Below are 16,117 nucleotides of genomic sequence, written 5' to 3'. Positions count from 1 at the left end.
CATAATTCGACCTTAGAAATCTATTCCATCTTTCACATGGACTGAACTAGTGTTAGAGTTCACCAAGATGTGGCCCTAAAATATGTAATCTCACAGAGGCACTTTTGTACATACGCAAAAGGTTTGCTACTTTTGTACGGGTTCTGCTCCTAGGCTTGTAACAGAAATTTCTCCTGCACAGAAATTTCAGTGATAAACTTTTTCTTGATACAGAACTATGTAGTACACAAGTTTCATCTGCTTAATTTCTGTGTCCAGTTACTGTAGCTTGTAAACCATGCTACAGACACTTTAAGAAGCAGATTATATTGTATTTGGAGAAGTCTCCCCTGCCCCTGAAGTTTGCAAACTGATGTGGAGGAAAACAAACGAGGATCTGAGAGAAACCGAAATTGACAGATTCCTCCACTCCTAGTGGACACATATAGGACTCTGCCATGTGTCTTAGTGTTGCTCCTGTAAATTGGCTCCTAGACCAGAAGGTGTGGATTTTTTAAAAAAATGCCTCTTTCCCCCCTCCCTGCCCAACACAATCAGTAGCGAGTAATTAAGCCTAGCTCCTCGGATGGAGAATTCAGGCAGAGTGACCCCCTCCTAGTCCCCCCCTGCTGTGTAGCTGAGCCTTACAATTATGAGCTTATGTACCTGATATGTGACACTCTGGCATCTTTAGTATGTCACAGGTTGTGACAGATCTGCTGGCAAGGCTTTGCACTGGCTCTCGGTTTTCAGAATTAGGAACAGGAAGAATTTGGAACTGCAGAGGGCAGTAGAAGACCATCGCTGGTGCTGGCAGCTAGCTGGAGGTGAACTGCCCTTCTTAATGCAGACCACCTGTATGGAGTTCCAAGGGTGTCTCCAAAATTATGTAAGCAAAATGACCTTTTCATTTATAGGGGATATGCATTTAGCTTGAGTAAAGGAATTTGAGGGGTGTAGGGGCAGTAGGAATTTCTCCCAAAGAGCTCACTCATTTTTCCCTCATCTCCCTCCAAAAGCCTCTGCTAATTGCTGAAGTTACATGGCTTTAGCAGAAATGTTATAAAGAATTATGTATAATAGATTGTAATTGGATTAAAGGAAAAAATAGTGTTAGAATTTGTAAAGTTAAATGATAGGACAGAAGTTTGAGGAAGATGGAAAGGATTTGCTGAAACAAATAATCGAAGTGGAATTCAAAAAAGGGAGGTGTGAGGAGGTCGCTGAAACAAGCAAAAGAAAGTTAATAACATTGAAAGTATTGGTTGTGTTTCTCTTTTCTTTTTTTTAACTGTTTTTGTTTTATTTTTGTTATGTATATGTAATATTTTTGTTTTTGGGTTGTATTGTATGGTTTTGTTATGTTTAATTCTTTTTCTTTTTTCTTTCTGAAACTTTCAAAACTTTAATAAATATTAATTTAAAAAAAGACCAAAAAGAAAAAAAAGAAAAAAAGCCTCTTCTAATTGCTAGTTGGGCAGTACATTTTCCTCCTGGCTTGCACTCTGTGGCAGGGAGTTGCAAAGGCTTTTCAGAGATCTTTCCCCAGGGTGAAGGCAAGCTTGCAGGCTGCTATGTGAGCCCTGAACCTGAGCAGAAGCCCTCAGCAAAGCAGGTGAGGTGGAAGCAGCGTCCCAACAGTCTGCTGGGATAGCACACCTGATGTATGTGTCTGGCTGGCTGGGGTCATGAGAAGGCATGTGGGAAGCTGAAAGGAAGGAGTTCGAATCAGCGCTCAAGTCTTGCAATGGGGAGCGTGCGGGAAACTTGCCATGCATTCCCTGTTCTTTCCCTTTTTTTTGGTAATCAGATACAAATCTTAAGGTTGCAACATCTGTGTTTCAGGCCTTTTCCAGACTTTCCGTTTGTAAAATGATCCGTGCAGAGTCATTGGCTGTCGTCCAAAGAGCTACTTTAGGTGCACCCAATGGTTTGGGCAGGCCCAATGGGAGTCTGCTTAAAAACTTTCCCCTTTGAAGGCAAACTCCCATGCAGCCTCAGAAGCGGCTTTCCATACCTTCCCCGGTTTCGGAAGAGGTTTGCCATGCCTGCATTCTTGGGGGTCCAAGGCTCCTTTGGGCACTCAGAACTCGCTGTGTGGTTCTTTGGATCCCCATCATTTCCATTTATTGTTAGCAGCCCAGACAACTTCCCTTGAGGTTGCATTCCTGTGGCGGAGATCCTGCTTTTTCTCAGCACTCAAAGAACAATATTTTGTCATGATGAAACCTAGATTCTTCCTCCCAGTTAGTGCATCCATTGTGATGGCTGTCACAGACGCGAGCTATAGAAATTACGTCATGGGCGCCTATTGGCTAATGTCTGTGGTGCAGAATTTTCACGCCACCTGTTTGAAAACGTACAGCTTTCAGCAGAAGTACAAAGACACTGGTCAATTTAACCTACCCAACTTCTCTTTTACCGAAAAGTTATAGCTACATTTATTCTGAAAAGTCTACTATTGCACCGGGGGTGGGGGTGGGAAATGGCATTCAAGCTCTCTGGAAATTCTGATTCCAAGCTGGCTGGTAAACAATTCTGAAAAATAAAATAAAATCTAACTTCAGTAATTATTGGCCAGCCCATGGCAGATAAAGCTGAACATTGTGGCATGTCTTACTGCCAGAAAACGAGGAACTGCTTGTTGGTATATTTAAGTTTGGCATCAGTGCTCAGCACCCTCGGACAGTTGTCATCCAACTGAGCCCACTGGAATTGATCCCATGCCTGGGTGTGCACACCTGGTATTGCTCCTGGGCCATATGCAAAATTTAAATGGTTCCCCTCTGTTGCTGCTGCCAGGTCAGCTAATGGCTTGGGAGAATTGCACATTGCAATCAGGTATTACTAAAATAGGAAAAGGAAAAAGGAAACTGATTGGCCATGCAAAATTTCATGGACCAGCTTTAAATTTTTTTCATGTGCAGATGCACACTCCCTCACACAAAGGAGTGATCTTCCCAGTTCAGTTTCTTGCATGCACATGCACATGCACAGTTGATCATATCTCTCTAACACATGCACACACACACAGTCTGTCTTAAAAAAAACACCTTTGTGCTCCAGCACACCTCCCCATCTGCTGACACCATACATATAAGATAATGCAAAGCACTAGCAGAATGCACTACATATATTGAAATGCGTGTGTACCCATGAATCTCTCAGCCTGGGCCTCTGAATTCCTAGAATTGCTTATATAGGGGAGAAATTGCCAAGACAGGTCCTTAAATGAGATTTTATAAATGAGCTCAGGAAGAGTCTCTTCATAATTTATTCCTGGATGGAGACAGAGATCAAGGTTGCCCCAAGGGGCAAGTCTTATTAGGCCAACTGGCCTTTCCCTTCCCTCCTAATGCCTCTTGCCCATAACTAACAATTCTCTTTGCAAAAGGTTAATAAAATATCAGCCTCATTTTCAAGTTTGCTTTAACACTTTCCTTGCAGACAGAGGGCCAATGCAAGCCAGCTAGTTACTGTACTGTGTTTCCTGAGTCTAATCCTTCTCTCTAAAGCTGAGAACATAAAATAGTTTTTAACAGCATGTTTACCCAAAAGTAACCAATGGGGCTGACTTCCAAGGACCTGGAACATGAAGGGATGGGAAAGAGGCCTCACTTCTCATGACGAATTGCATTTCGTTACTGTTGCCTCTGCTTCAACAGGCCTTGCATGTTTCTGAAGCAATACAAACCCTGCAAACCTGTTTACAAGGAGTGATGAGTGGTAAACACATACAACAAGCAGCAAACTCTTGGCTCAATCATCTTCAATCAGATTTGCAATGTAAATAGAAAAGTCTACATTGGCCTCTCCTTTTTTCCCCACCTAAGCAATTATCAGATGCTTAATCCAAAAGAATCTATATCGGGGTAGGCAACTTAAGGCCCGTGGGCCGGATGTGGCCCAATTGCTTTCTAAATCTGGCCCGCAGACGGTCTGGGAACCAGCGTGTTTTTACATGAGTAGAATGTGTGATTTTATTTAAAATACATCTCTGGGTTATTTGTGGGGCATAGGAATTCATTCATAATTTTTTCAAAATATAGTCTGGCCCACCACATGGTCTGAGGGATGGTGGACCGGCCCATGGCTGAAAAAGTTTGCTGACCCCTGATCTATATCTAACCCAGCTCTTCATGGAACTGCAGATTTGGGGATCTTTCCTGGAGGCAATGGAATACTAGAGGTGTTTTTTATATTTAGAAACACCAGGGTTCCCTTGTTTGATTTGGGGGAATTAGCCTCGACTAACTAATTCCTGTCTTATCTTTTCTTGCTTTAATGAATTAGCAATACAGTACGCACACTGTTTGATATGATGACAATATTTGATATGATGACAAAATAGCAAGCAGGGAACCAATAGCCTTGCAGCTTGAAGCAGCAGTCAGTGGCAAAGCTGCATGCTCCGTTACCGGGGGCGGAGAGCAGGCGGAGGCATGGCTGGTGCCCTGGGGGTGTGTGGTGCGGATCCTGGGGGCGTGGCGTGCTGCCCGCAGGTGTGGCACTCGTTCTGGGGGCATGGCGCCCAGCGCGCATGGGGGTGTGCGGTGCGTGTCCGGGGGGGGGGCGCGTCACGATGGCACCCTACCAGAATAGTGGTCTTGGGGCGGTCCGCTCCTTCCACATCCCCATTCCTCCGCCAGTGGCAGCAGTACTCATATATAAAGGAATTAAAATGCTTAGGGGTTACAAATACACAGGCTACTCACCCCACATTTGCCTGGACCACACACTTTAGCAGTTTCTAAGAGAGAGGTAGAGAGAGAGATACTCTAGGGCAGGTGTTTTAATCCCACAGAACCAAAAGGAGAGTAATTGAATGACGAAAGGGAAAGCTCACCAGCAAATCCTTGGGGTTTGGGGTCTCCCATGAGTTGTAGGTGGGTAAGATCTGAAAGATAAGTAAGAAGATAAGTGAGGAATGGAATCCAACAGTCACCTCTCCTGGGCAAGGTGAGAACACCAGAAAGTGGTTAAACTCAAGCTTGTTAATCATCTTCACTGGTTTGTAGATGGCTAGATGTTGGCTTAGAAGTTCCATGAAAAGTGCAGCAGAACTTCCTTCTCCAAAGCAGGAAGGACAGCTGAAAACCAGCCCTGAGAGTCTTCCATAGTTGCTTAGAAGCCTCCAATATAGTTAAAAATAGAAAAAGGCTCCCTTTTAGAAGACACTACATTGTGTGGCTCCTGCAAAAGGTACCAACTAGCTCCAAACAAAATGACAAACATGGATCAGAGGCAAGGGAATGAGGATGAGAGGGGAGGAGCAGAGAAATCAGAATCACTGCAGCACACATTCATTCATGCTCTATACTCCAGTTACAGATAGGTAGCCGTGTTGGTCTGCCATGGTCAAAACAAAATAAAAAAATTCCTTCCAGTAGCACCTTAAAGACCAACTGAGTTAGTTCTAGGTATGAGCTTTCGTTCTAGGTATGGTATCTGAAGAAGTGTGCATGCACACGAAAGCTCATACCTAGAACTAACTCAGTTGGTCTTTAAGGTGCTACTGGAAGGAATTTTTTTATGCTCTATACTGACGTTCTTGCACAGCCGTGCTCTCTCTCCATCTTGGTACACAACTGTGACTCCTCTGTTGGGAGTGCAGCGGTGCCACACTACTCATGGTGCCAACATTATAATGCATGAAGCTACACTCCGCACTGGGAAGTTCATTAGCTACTTGAATTTCCATATTGTCCTTCAGCGTAAATAGGAATAATGGTCATGACTTGGGTCTAAGTAGGAGTAGATGGAGGTGAGGAACACAGCAGTCCTAAACGCTCTGCTCTCTCCAGTGGTTTTGGATGCTGGGGGGGGGGACTAGTAGCAGTAATTGCCACAGCTCACAGGCACTCAGTTCCCTGTGAGTTCTGTCTTCGCTAGTCATGTCCCTTCTTTGGATCCTAGTCCGTTTTCCAAATGATTTAATTCACTTGAATTAAATAAGAAACTAAAGAGTCCATGCCATTCGGTATGTCAGCAGAACATTCTGCAACAGCCTTGGGTCTCCAGATATTGTTGGACTACAACTCCCATCATTCCTTGCTAGCAGGACCTGTGCTGAGGGATGGAGAGAGGTGTAGTCCAACAACATCTGGAGAACCAAGGCTGTGAATTGAATGAGAAGACCGACCTCCCACAGGTCCACTATGTACACATACAAATAGAAATGGATAAGGAGACTGGAGTAGCTTTACATTAACCAAAGTTCAGCTATAGCAGCCTTTGATGTGCTTTTAGAGAAACACAGCTCCGAAAACACAGCTCTTCCCTGCAGGTGTGGCGAGGAAGGGAAAGCTCAGGGAGCAGCTGTACAAGTTTGTTTTCACATTTCATACTCCGGTGTGCTTTGAAAACACTTTGAAGAGGCAGGGAGAAAGAGAGAGACTGTGGCCGGGGCACCTTGAGAATGTTACGGGGAATATGGACTTTTTTGGGATTGCGCTCCTCCGAGATTTGGGGTTTAATATAAAGGACTATTCAAAGAACCGGCAAAGAGGAACTGAGAGAGACTTAAAAGCCTCTGATGTGAGATCGCCAGGCTTATAGCAGATGGACTGATGGACATTGGTTTGGGGATCGAAACCGGGAAAGGGAGGGTGGGGTTTGATGAATCCAAAGGTTGTATAAATACTTTTTTTTATATTTCTTATTTTGTATTTTTGGTTTGGTATTAATATAAAATTGGGAAATTCGTGGAAGGGAATCTGGGTCGACCTTGGAAAAAGGGTTTAAGTAGAAGGACTAAGGTAAATAAGTTGAAATCTGTTACTAAAAGGATTTAAGCATAACAATGAAATAAGGTAAAAATTGGGGATAAGAACTTGTTGAACTAACATTTGGAATTGGAATACAAGAAGGGGAGGCGAGGGGAAGTCGTGGGAAATAAGGTATAAGAAAATAAGGAATGAAAGTATACTTGTTTTGTGTGTTTTTTGTGTGTTTTTGTGTGTGTTTTTTTTGTCTTTTTGTTTATTTGTCTTATTTGAAACCTCAATAAATATTATGTTAAAAAAAAAAAGAGAATGTTATGGGGAGCTTGTGGATCAGGGATCATTGCTTTAAGGACATTGTGAACCATGTATAGCCTAAGAAGAAGAAGAAGAAGAGTTTGGGTTTGATATCCCGCTTTATCACTCCCCTTCAGGAGTCTCAAAGCGGCTAACATTCTCCTTTCCCTTCCTCCCCCACAACAAACACTCTGTGAGGTGAGTGGGGCTGAGAGACTTCAAAGAAATGCAACTGGCCCAAGGTCACCCAGCAGCTGCAGGTGGAGGAGCGGAGACGCGAACCCAGTTCCCCAGATTACGAGTCCACTGCTCTTAACCACTACACCACACTGGCTCTCGCTAAGCACCAGGTGGTATGTTAATGGGTGATAGGGATGGTGCTGTCCCCTTCAAGTCTGATCAGCTTCATGAAGACACAGCAGATTTAATTTCCCCTGCCTCTCCGCTTCCAACTATTCCACTCTTCTCCCACTTCAGCACTGCAGGATAAGCAGAGGGGGTGGATTTTCAGGGAAAGTTAGACTTTTAAAATGCCTCCCTGCATTTTCAAAACAAGACACGCTTGCAGAACCCTTCAAATCAAGGCAAAGGGACTGCCTCACTGCAGCTTTATTGCAAATAACCAAACTAGGCAGTTCTGTGATTGTGATCTGCTGTGTTTTTGTTTTAAAGCAGGCACTCAGATCAAACTTTTATCGCTTATGGTCAAAGGCCTTTGCAAAAATGCAGACAGGCTTAAAGGTCTACAAACAAATGATATTTGCAATTACAAATACTATAAATACAACATATATATATGAACACTGTAAATAAAAGCCAGAATCAAGGATAAAAGTACAACAAGGGTTTGGGGTTGGGTGGGAAAACAAAGCAATAAAACAATGGTTAAAAAAGCAATAAAACGAGTAACACAGCTAGCGTCAGATCAAGGCATCATCATGTGTTTTAATTGTGCTTAATTTTTGTTTTAATTCTTGTAACCTGCCATGGGATTTTAGGGTGAAGGAGGGGTAAACAGCAACAGCAGTACAAAATGTAAGTGAATTGATGACCAAATTAATCTTTCACCAGTTTGGGTCCCTTCTAATACATTTTGTTGAGATAGAGTACAGGAAAACAATGCAACAGAGTTGCACAATATTTTGTCGGGGCCCTATTCTAACTTGGGGCGTCTTTTGACCTTGCAATTCCACTAAAATTACCCCAAATTACCCTGATACACAACATTATTTGGCCCCAGAACAAATAAAAACTCTGTCTGTATTAGAGTAATGAAGAAAGATTAAGAAAATGGACCATGATGATGTTTTTAGGATGAACTTTGTGCTAAGAGATGAATTGTCACCTGGTGGACAGCACAATGATACGTAATCACGGCAGGCATTTAAACCATCATGATAGGAAGAAAAGAAAACATACCCTAAGTGCACAATTAGGAGGGTAACCCAGTTTTCTATGAATGATGCAAAACTGCACAGAGACCTGTATCACATTAAGGCACTTAGAAAGCTAAAAAGAAACAGATCTAGGAAAGGGTGTGGTATCTTTCTCCTTGTCCAGATAATTGTGAGTCTTTAATCTGAAGGAGGTGGGGGATGAATTAATTGCTTGATTTAAATCAGACAGCACCATTTGCCATTAATTGGTCTTAAAACCTTTGGTCATGGATGAGCCATGCAGAATTGCCTAACCCCTTTCAGCTTCCCCTTTTTGATCCCCAATCTGCCCTCTTTATCTTTCTTTTTAAACAGCTGGAGATTTATTTAATTCACACTAGGATACTGAGTTAGGCTCTTGCTCATCTTAGGGCTTATTCAAACTCACCTTCTGCTCCTCCTTTTTTACAGGCGCAGGTCTGAGCTTTCCCTGCAAAAACTCACTCTTTAATGCTGAATCAAAACAAAGAACAATTCAGATTTCTGTGGATTTCCATTTGCTCCAATTCGGTGGTAAAAGGGCGGATTTTTGTGGGCAAAAAAAAAGCGCTCAGACCCAACGCTTTAAAGTACAAACCTTTGTCTAGAAATATGACATAATAGGAAGTCTGGAGGAGCCCTGAACGTCATCGGCCAGATCGGATATATAATCAAATTTAAAAACTAGCTGTGGTTTCCCCAAAAAAAAATTCCTATAATGTTCTGTTGGCAATTGTCTGTTGGAAAAGCAACATCCAGTGAAGCTGAAGAACGATGGAGGTGCACGATTCTGAAACGTAAATTTTTTGAATTCCAAAGGAAAATAAAGTAGTAGAATGTAAAAGATAGCTGATAACTGAAACTGATTTCACACCGTTTAGATTAATGACAGAAGTGAAAGGTAAATCAGTGCAATGTTTTTCATTTGGCTGATGAACTGCACCAAAAATAACAGCAGCTGTGGTTCCTCAAATGCCAGATTTATCTAAATTTCTCCAGTTGATCAATTAAACCATCAATAAGGCCCTCACTCTCCAATAATCTTTTGAGAGAGGGAGAGAAACCTAGTTAGCGAAGTTTCATTTCCCCCTTTGATCCTCAGTTTGCAACATATCGAAGCCAGTAGTACAAAATTCCTTGGCAAATTGCTGCCAACAAGACAGATCTTTGTAGCTGACTGGTTTCAAAATAAACACTTTTTATGCAGAGAGAGGCAGCTGGAGTCTTCACTAAATAATGAGGATGTATGGCACAAAAGAGGCTGCACATTCCAGCGGCACAAGGGATACGGCCTTTGGAGACTATGGGCAAAGCTGGGAGAAAATTCATATATTAACTGAGAATCAGCTCCTGGAGGGGGAAATCAGTATCGCATGTGATGCCACTACTCTTGACTTGCATCTCTTGATCTGAAACTGTGCATATACAGCTTAAACACGCGTAGACGCTGTGTGCGCAAGTCTGATCATTTGCTTTTTGTGTTAATTAATAATCCATTGATCAATCCGTTTTGGAGGTCTGAGTTGTTGTTGTTGTTTAGTCGTTTAGTCATGTCCGACTCTTCGTGACCCCATGGACCAGAGCACGCCAGGCACTCCTGTCTTCCACTGCCTCCCACAGCTTGGTCAAACTCATGCTGGTAGCTTCGAGAACACTATCCAACCATCTCGTCCTCTGTCGTCCCCTTCTCCTTGTGCCCTCCATCTTTCCCAGCATCAGGGTCTTTTCCAGGGAGTCTTCTCTTCTCATGAGGTGGCCAAACTATTGGAGCCTCAGCTTCAGGATCTGTCCTTCCAGTGAGCACTCAGGGCTGATTTCCTTCAGAATGGAGAGGTTTGATCTTTTTGCAGTCCATGGGACTCTCACGAGTCTCCTCCAGCACCATAATTCAAAAGCAGGAGGTCTGAGAGGGGTAGATAAATAGCTGAAGTATCTATACATGGGGAGCTGTCTTTTCCTGAGTCATCCAGCTCAGAGCTTCTGTAAAAGGGGCTACCCATCAAATGAAAGTTATCTGAACTGCGCTAAGCTAGGCTCACTGCTTTCTTTCTGCCTGGTATGTGAACAGGCCCCCTCTCTCCCCCTGACTCCCTGGCTGCCATTTCACAAAGGCATCTGGAAATAACAAGGAACAAGAGAGGAGGATTCTCCCCAGTTGAGGTGCTCTAAAATAATTACTGCTTCACTAACCCTATTGTACAGCTTACATGATATTATGGAGTGGAATGCAGCTCAGATTTTCGACAGCTTCGCCGTGCAGCCGGGCTGCAAGCTGTGCATGTGGAATAATGCCACTGTATCTCATGGTTTCCTTATCCATCTGTACTGGATTGCATGTGTAGCACTGTGATCTCTGACACTGACTGCTGAGCTGATGGACTGTTTGCAAACGTTTTGTGACTTTGCAACTGCTCTGGGAATACCAGCTCCCCACCCCAAGAGTTCTCAGTCCAGCTTCTGTGAGGGAACGGAATATGGTTTGATTTGAGGTTAATACTCTAGATAAGCCGTAGGGATAGGCTTGAGGCTTTTGGTGAGGTCAAGGAAACGGAACGAGAATCATCCCAGAAAGTTCAAGGGAGTGGGATGCGGCAGTCTGAGAGGGAAGTACGGTAAGTGGAGGAAGCAGGAGAAAGAGGATTAGGGAGACAAGGAATTAAGGAAAGGAGGACATAATCAGAAAGGCTACTTTCACAGGAACCTCTAAGACCAAGTGCAGTAAAATGGGGAAGGGGCAAAATTTCACCGATTGCTATGAATTCTGAGCTAGTCGCTTGGGCTCGCTTTTATTACTCAAATTTGCACCTTGCGACTTCATCATTCCCTTTATTGACAATGTTCAGGCTGTGGGTGCCATTGCTAATATACAAGGTGGCCACTTACCCAAGGCCTAAAAAGAGGCACTGGACCATCCAAAAAGAGGATGAATATGCACATGCCAATTTAGCCGTACACATGCACATTTAAAAATAATTACCAGAAAGTAAATTTCACAGACGACAGGCCAGTTCATTTTACATCCAGATCAGCCCAAATAATGAATTTATTAATATGGACTTCACCCAATTAATTTCCCATCCAGATCACGCACACCAAATTAGTTGTTCTCCCATGACTTTACTTGCAATTAATTTATCAACCCATTACTGCTGCTCCAAAATAATTCAGTTAATCACACCCATTCATCAATCATCAATGTCTTCCTTAAATTAAAATTATAAAATGAAAAGGATGCCTAGGTATATAATTCTATTGTGGTGTGTGTGTGTGTGTGGAATGCTGTGAGACAAGTTAGCCGTCTGGTAGTGGTTGTCTTCTCCTTCTCCTTCAATTGGTTGGCCAGCTGGAATGCTCTGTTGTTTCTATATACCAAGTGCATTATGCAGAAAAAGAAATGTCTTGTATATTCCTTGTATAGAAATTGCTGCCCCCTGTGGCTGAGGTGGGATATTTCACCAGCTGTCCTCTCAATCCTTCTCAAGCTGTTTCACCTGGCCTGAATGCATCCTTGATCCGTGGTATTGCCTCTCACTTCCCTGCGTGGAGGACGAAGAGATGGGTGTATAGAAATACAGAAACCTCTGGCTATTGCATGGTTGGAAAGTGGCCAACTCTGCACATTGCGCTGCCCATTTCTGCCCCTGGCACCATCCAGTTTTGCTTCTTGGCACAGCTACCACTGACATACAGTCCCCCAAAGGCTCTCTATGAGGCCCTGTGACCCTATGAGAACCCCCTTCCCTGAGGATCCAGATTATTGGAATTTTCACTGGGTGTATAGGAAAGGGGGAAACTGGCATGGACAAGGCTGGAAGAGCTGAAGTGCCTGATATGAAAGAGGGCACCTGGGCATCTTAAAGGTCAAATCATGCACAGCAGAAAGCTACTGCCAGACTTTGGGGGATGCTATGGTTTACTGACCATATGGTTTATGGGACGCGGGTGGCGCTGTGGGTTAAACCACAGAGCCTAGGACTTGCCGATCAGAAGGTTGGCGGTTTGAATCCCTGCAACAGGGTGAGCTCCCATTGCTAGGTCCCTGCTCCTGCCAACCTAGCAGTTCAAAAGCATGAAGTGCAAGTAAATAAATAGGTACCGCTCTGGCGGGAAGGTAACCGGCGTTTCCGTGCGCTGCTCTGGTTCGCCAGAAGCGGCTTAGTCATGCTGGCCGCATGACCCGGAAGCTGTACGCCGGCTCCCTCGGCCAATAAAGCGAGATGAGTGCCGCAACCCCAGAGTCAGTCACGACTGGACCTAATGGTTAGGGGTCCCTTTACCTTTACTATGGTTTACTGAAAACCAAAACCATCTAGAGAACAATTAAGGAGGAGGGGAAAGTAAACTCCCAACACCCCAGTGTTACAACTGAGTGTGCAGAGTGGCCAGGGGGGTGGAACAGAAAACTGGGGGTGGGATGGAGTGGTTAGACTCCTGAACAACAGCATTCTGTGTTGGAACATCATAGATATTATTCTTTCACTCATACTGTCATGAAGTGACATGTGCTGCTGGCTTTTGTAGCGTTTAATTCACAAAGAAGAAAGAACACATGATCCGAGTTACTTTCTTCTTTTTAAGAACACATATATCCAGTGATTGATTGCCAGTCTAACTGAAGTTTTCTATGAACTGAATCTCCAGACTTCATTTTAAATAAGAAACATAAGAGTCGTACGGCACGCTCTTCTCTTTCTCTCAAGTCACTGCTTTTACTTTACTGGCATCAGCACATTTTCTCCGGCAGTATTTCTTTCTGTTTTCAATTTTGGTTTGTCTCAATAAAGATGAAGCAATAACCTGATTTTTAGTACTGCAAACTGTACAAAATTAAGTCTTTAATGCGTATTCTGGATGTAGATAACCTCGGATAGGTATCTCAAGTGGATTTAAAAAAGAGAGATGAGAGGAAGAAGTAGATTTATGCAAACTGTTTGTACGTGTAAAATATGGGAAGATTAAAGTTCAGGACCAGATAAGCCTAGGATTAATTCTCAAAGATGATCAGATCACAAGAACGCTTTTTGTTTTGTTTTGGACTCATATTTTGGAATATGTGGCTGCCAAGTTCCTGTTTCAGATGGTAGTCCTGGTAATATGCAGACTTTCCCATTTAAGCAAATATTGCCAACTGGCCGGACTGCCTGCACGTGTCTTTGTATGTGTCCTAATAGATTATGTATACTCAGATGGCAGGCGCAACGACTGGCAAGGCTGCTATATACTTAAAAATGAGACTTTCTTAAACTACAAGACGGTATCTCCTACTGACAGTCTTCTATGTGGTCTTGCTATTTGAATTCTGATTAGCTCCTCAGTATATGAGTCAGTCATTACAGAGTATCTGCTTAACAGCACTCTCTGTTTTACATAAACATAACATCCATCACGATGTGGATGGTCTTAGGCCAACTCAGTGCCAGATTTAGGTCAATGCAGGTGGCTTCCTTGCCAAGGGGGCACAAAATTGAGAAGATCTCTACTTGAGAAGATTGATTTTGAGTGCCAAAATCTGGCTTCACATAGGACACCCTAGTATGAACTATTACCAAAGTCTGCCCTTGGCCAACTTTGCTACCGGGGGGAGGCTGCCTGGATCTGCAAATGCACATGCACAGTACATTAATGGGTGTTGACTTGCCACTGATCACCACCATGTTGATTTTCCTCTCCCTACGTGGGTGGCGCTGTTGTCTAAACCACAGAGCCTAGGGCTTGCCGATCAGAAGGTCGACGGTTCGAATCCCTGCAACAGGGTGAGCTCCCGTCGCTTGGTCCCTGCTTCTGCCAACCTAGCAGTTTGAAAGTACATCAAAGTGCAAGTAGATAAGTAGGTACTGCTCCGGCGGTAAGTTAAACGGCGTTTCTATGCGCTGCTTTGGTTCGCCAGAAGCGGCTTAATCATGCTGGCCACATGACCCAGAAAAACTATCTGCGGACAAACGCCGGCTCCCTTGGCCTATAGAGCGAGATGAGCGCACAGCCCCAGAGTCGTCCGCGACTGGACCTAACTGTCAGGGGTCCCTTTACCTTTTTACCCCTCCCACCTTTCCACAAGCTACAGGCTTGTAATATTGGCAGACGTGTGGTTCATCTGATTTCAAATATATTAGAGATATATTAGAGAATTTACAAGTGTACACATTTTTTGTTGTTGTACTAAATCATGTATATCATGCAATAAGAATTGCAGTGCTATCTAGTATGCTGGTCTTCGTGTTGCTTGTATTGTTTGTTGTGTTAAGTTTGCACCACAGGGGTTTGTTGTTCTGTACTGCAATATGTTGTGGCAGCACTGGAAACAAACAGTGTGATAGTGACTGTGGCGATCACACAGGGTCCCCAGACGTTTGACGGTCTATTGATCCCTGTGCCACCATGTGATTGCTTCCCCGCTGCCACAACCCGTTTCTCTCGGGTACACACGGAGTCCAGATAGTTGTTAACATGAATCCAAATAAACAAGTTTATTCTATAAGCATTAACAAGTTTATGGTTTCAGATATTTTTTCTTGTCAGTTTCTTAATCTTAGTTTCTTTACCGGCCTATACCTTCCTAATAACTTCTAACTGATTATCCCAACTGTCTATCTGACTCCTCTTAACAGATTCTCTCACTCTCTCACATCAAACTATCCCAACCCACAGACTTATCCTCTCTCTCTCTTCTCTAACACCCGACTGACTCCTAAACAACTCTAACTCTAAGTCCTCCCTTTGGGTTCCCACTGGCCAATCACTTCACACTCATTTAACCCTTTCCTTATGACCCAGCATGATGTCACCTAGGAGGGCAAATGCCTTAGTGACTCACCCATTTGGTCATTCCCTGCACACCAATGGCTTGCCACCTTGAGCATCGCATCCATCCCAGTTCAAGCATTGTGTGCATTTCACCTAAAGTGGCTGCCACTCGTTGAGCTCTTTGAACAGGAAATCACAGTTTGGCATTCCTAGTCTTTAATGTGCAGGAAGCTAGATGCACTAAGCCATTCTCTGAAAGGAAGATAATTCCTATTTTTTTTTATATTTCCCCCCTCCCAAATAATATTTATTTATACAATAAGAAAAACACACACACACACAAAAACACAAATACCAAATTACACACAAATTACAAAAATAACCATAGACACATAATTTTCTTGGCAAATAATAAAACATCTATTGGTCTTAACACTAAAGACCCAACTTCCCGTCTATTCCATATCTCAAATTCATATTACTTATTGCCAATACACATTTTTTCGTAATTAAACTTATTCTCAATAAATCTAATTTCTTCTATCTACCTAGCAACTATTACTGAAGTTCCTCGAATGCTGCAACAGAATTTAAACTACTATATTTATTTTTCAGATATTCTTTGAAAACCTCCCATTTAGAAACAAATTCCTGTTTTGATTTATTCTTTATTTTTTCTGATAAACCATCTAATTCGGCATATTCTGTCAGCTTTTGGATCCAATCTTGTATAGAGGGGATTTCATTACTCTTCCATTTTGCTGCGATCAAAACTCTTGCTGCCGCCGTCGCATATAAAAAGATACCCTTCCTCTTTTGTGGAATATCCAAATCTGTTATTCCCAGGAGGTAGGCCTCTGTTTTTTTATTGAAAGAGATCTTTAGCATTTTTTGCAGTTCTGCATGTATACTCTCCCAGAATACCTGTATTTAGAAAGGAAGATAATTCCGAATGAAACTTCG

This window comes from Podarcis erhardii, assembly GCF_964252035.2.
Source record: "Podarcis erhardii genome assembly, chromosome: 3".
Lineage (NCBI taxonomy): Eukaryota > Metazoa > Chordata > Lepidosauria > Squamata > Lacertidae > Podarcis > Podarcis erhardii.
This window is presented reverse-complemented; position numbering follows the sequence as displayed.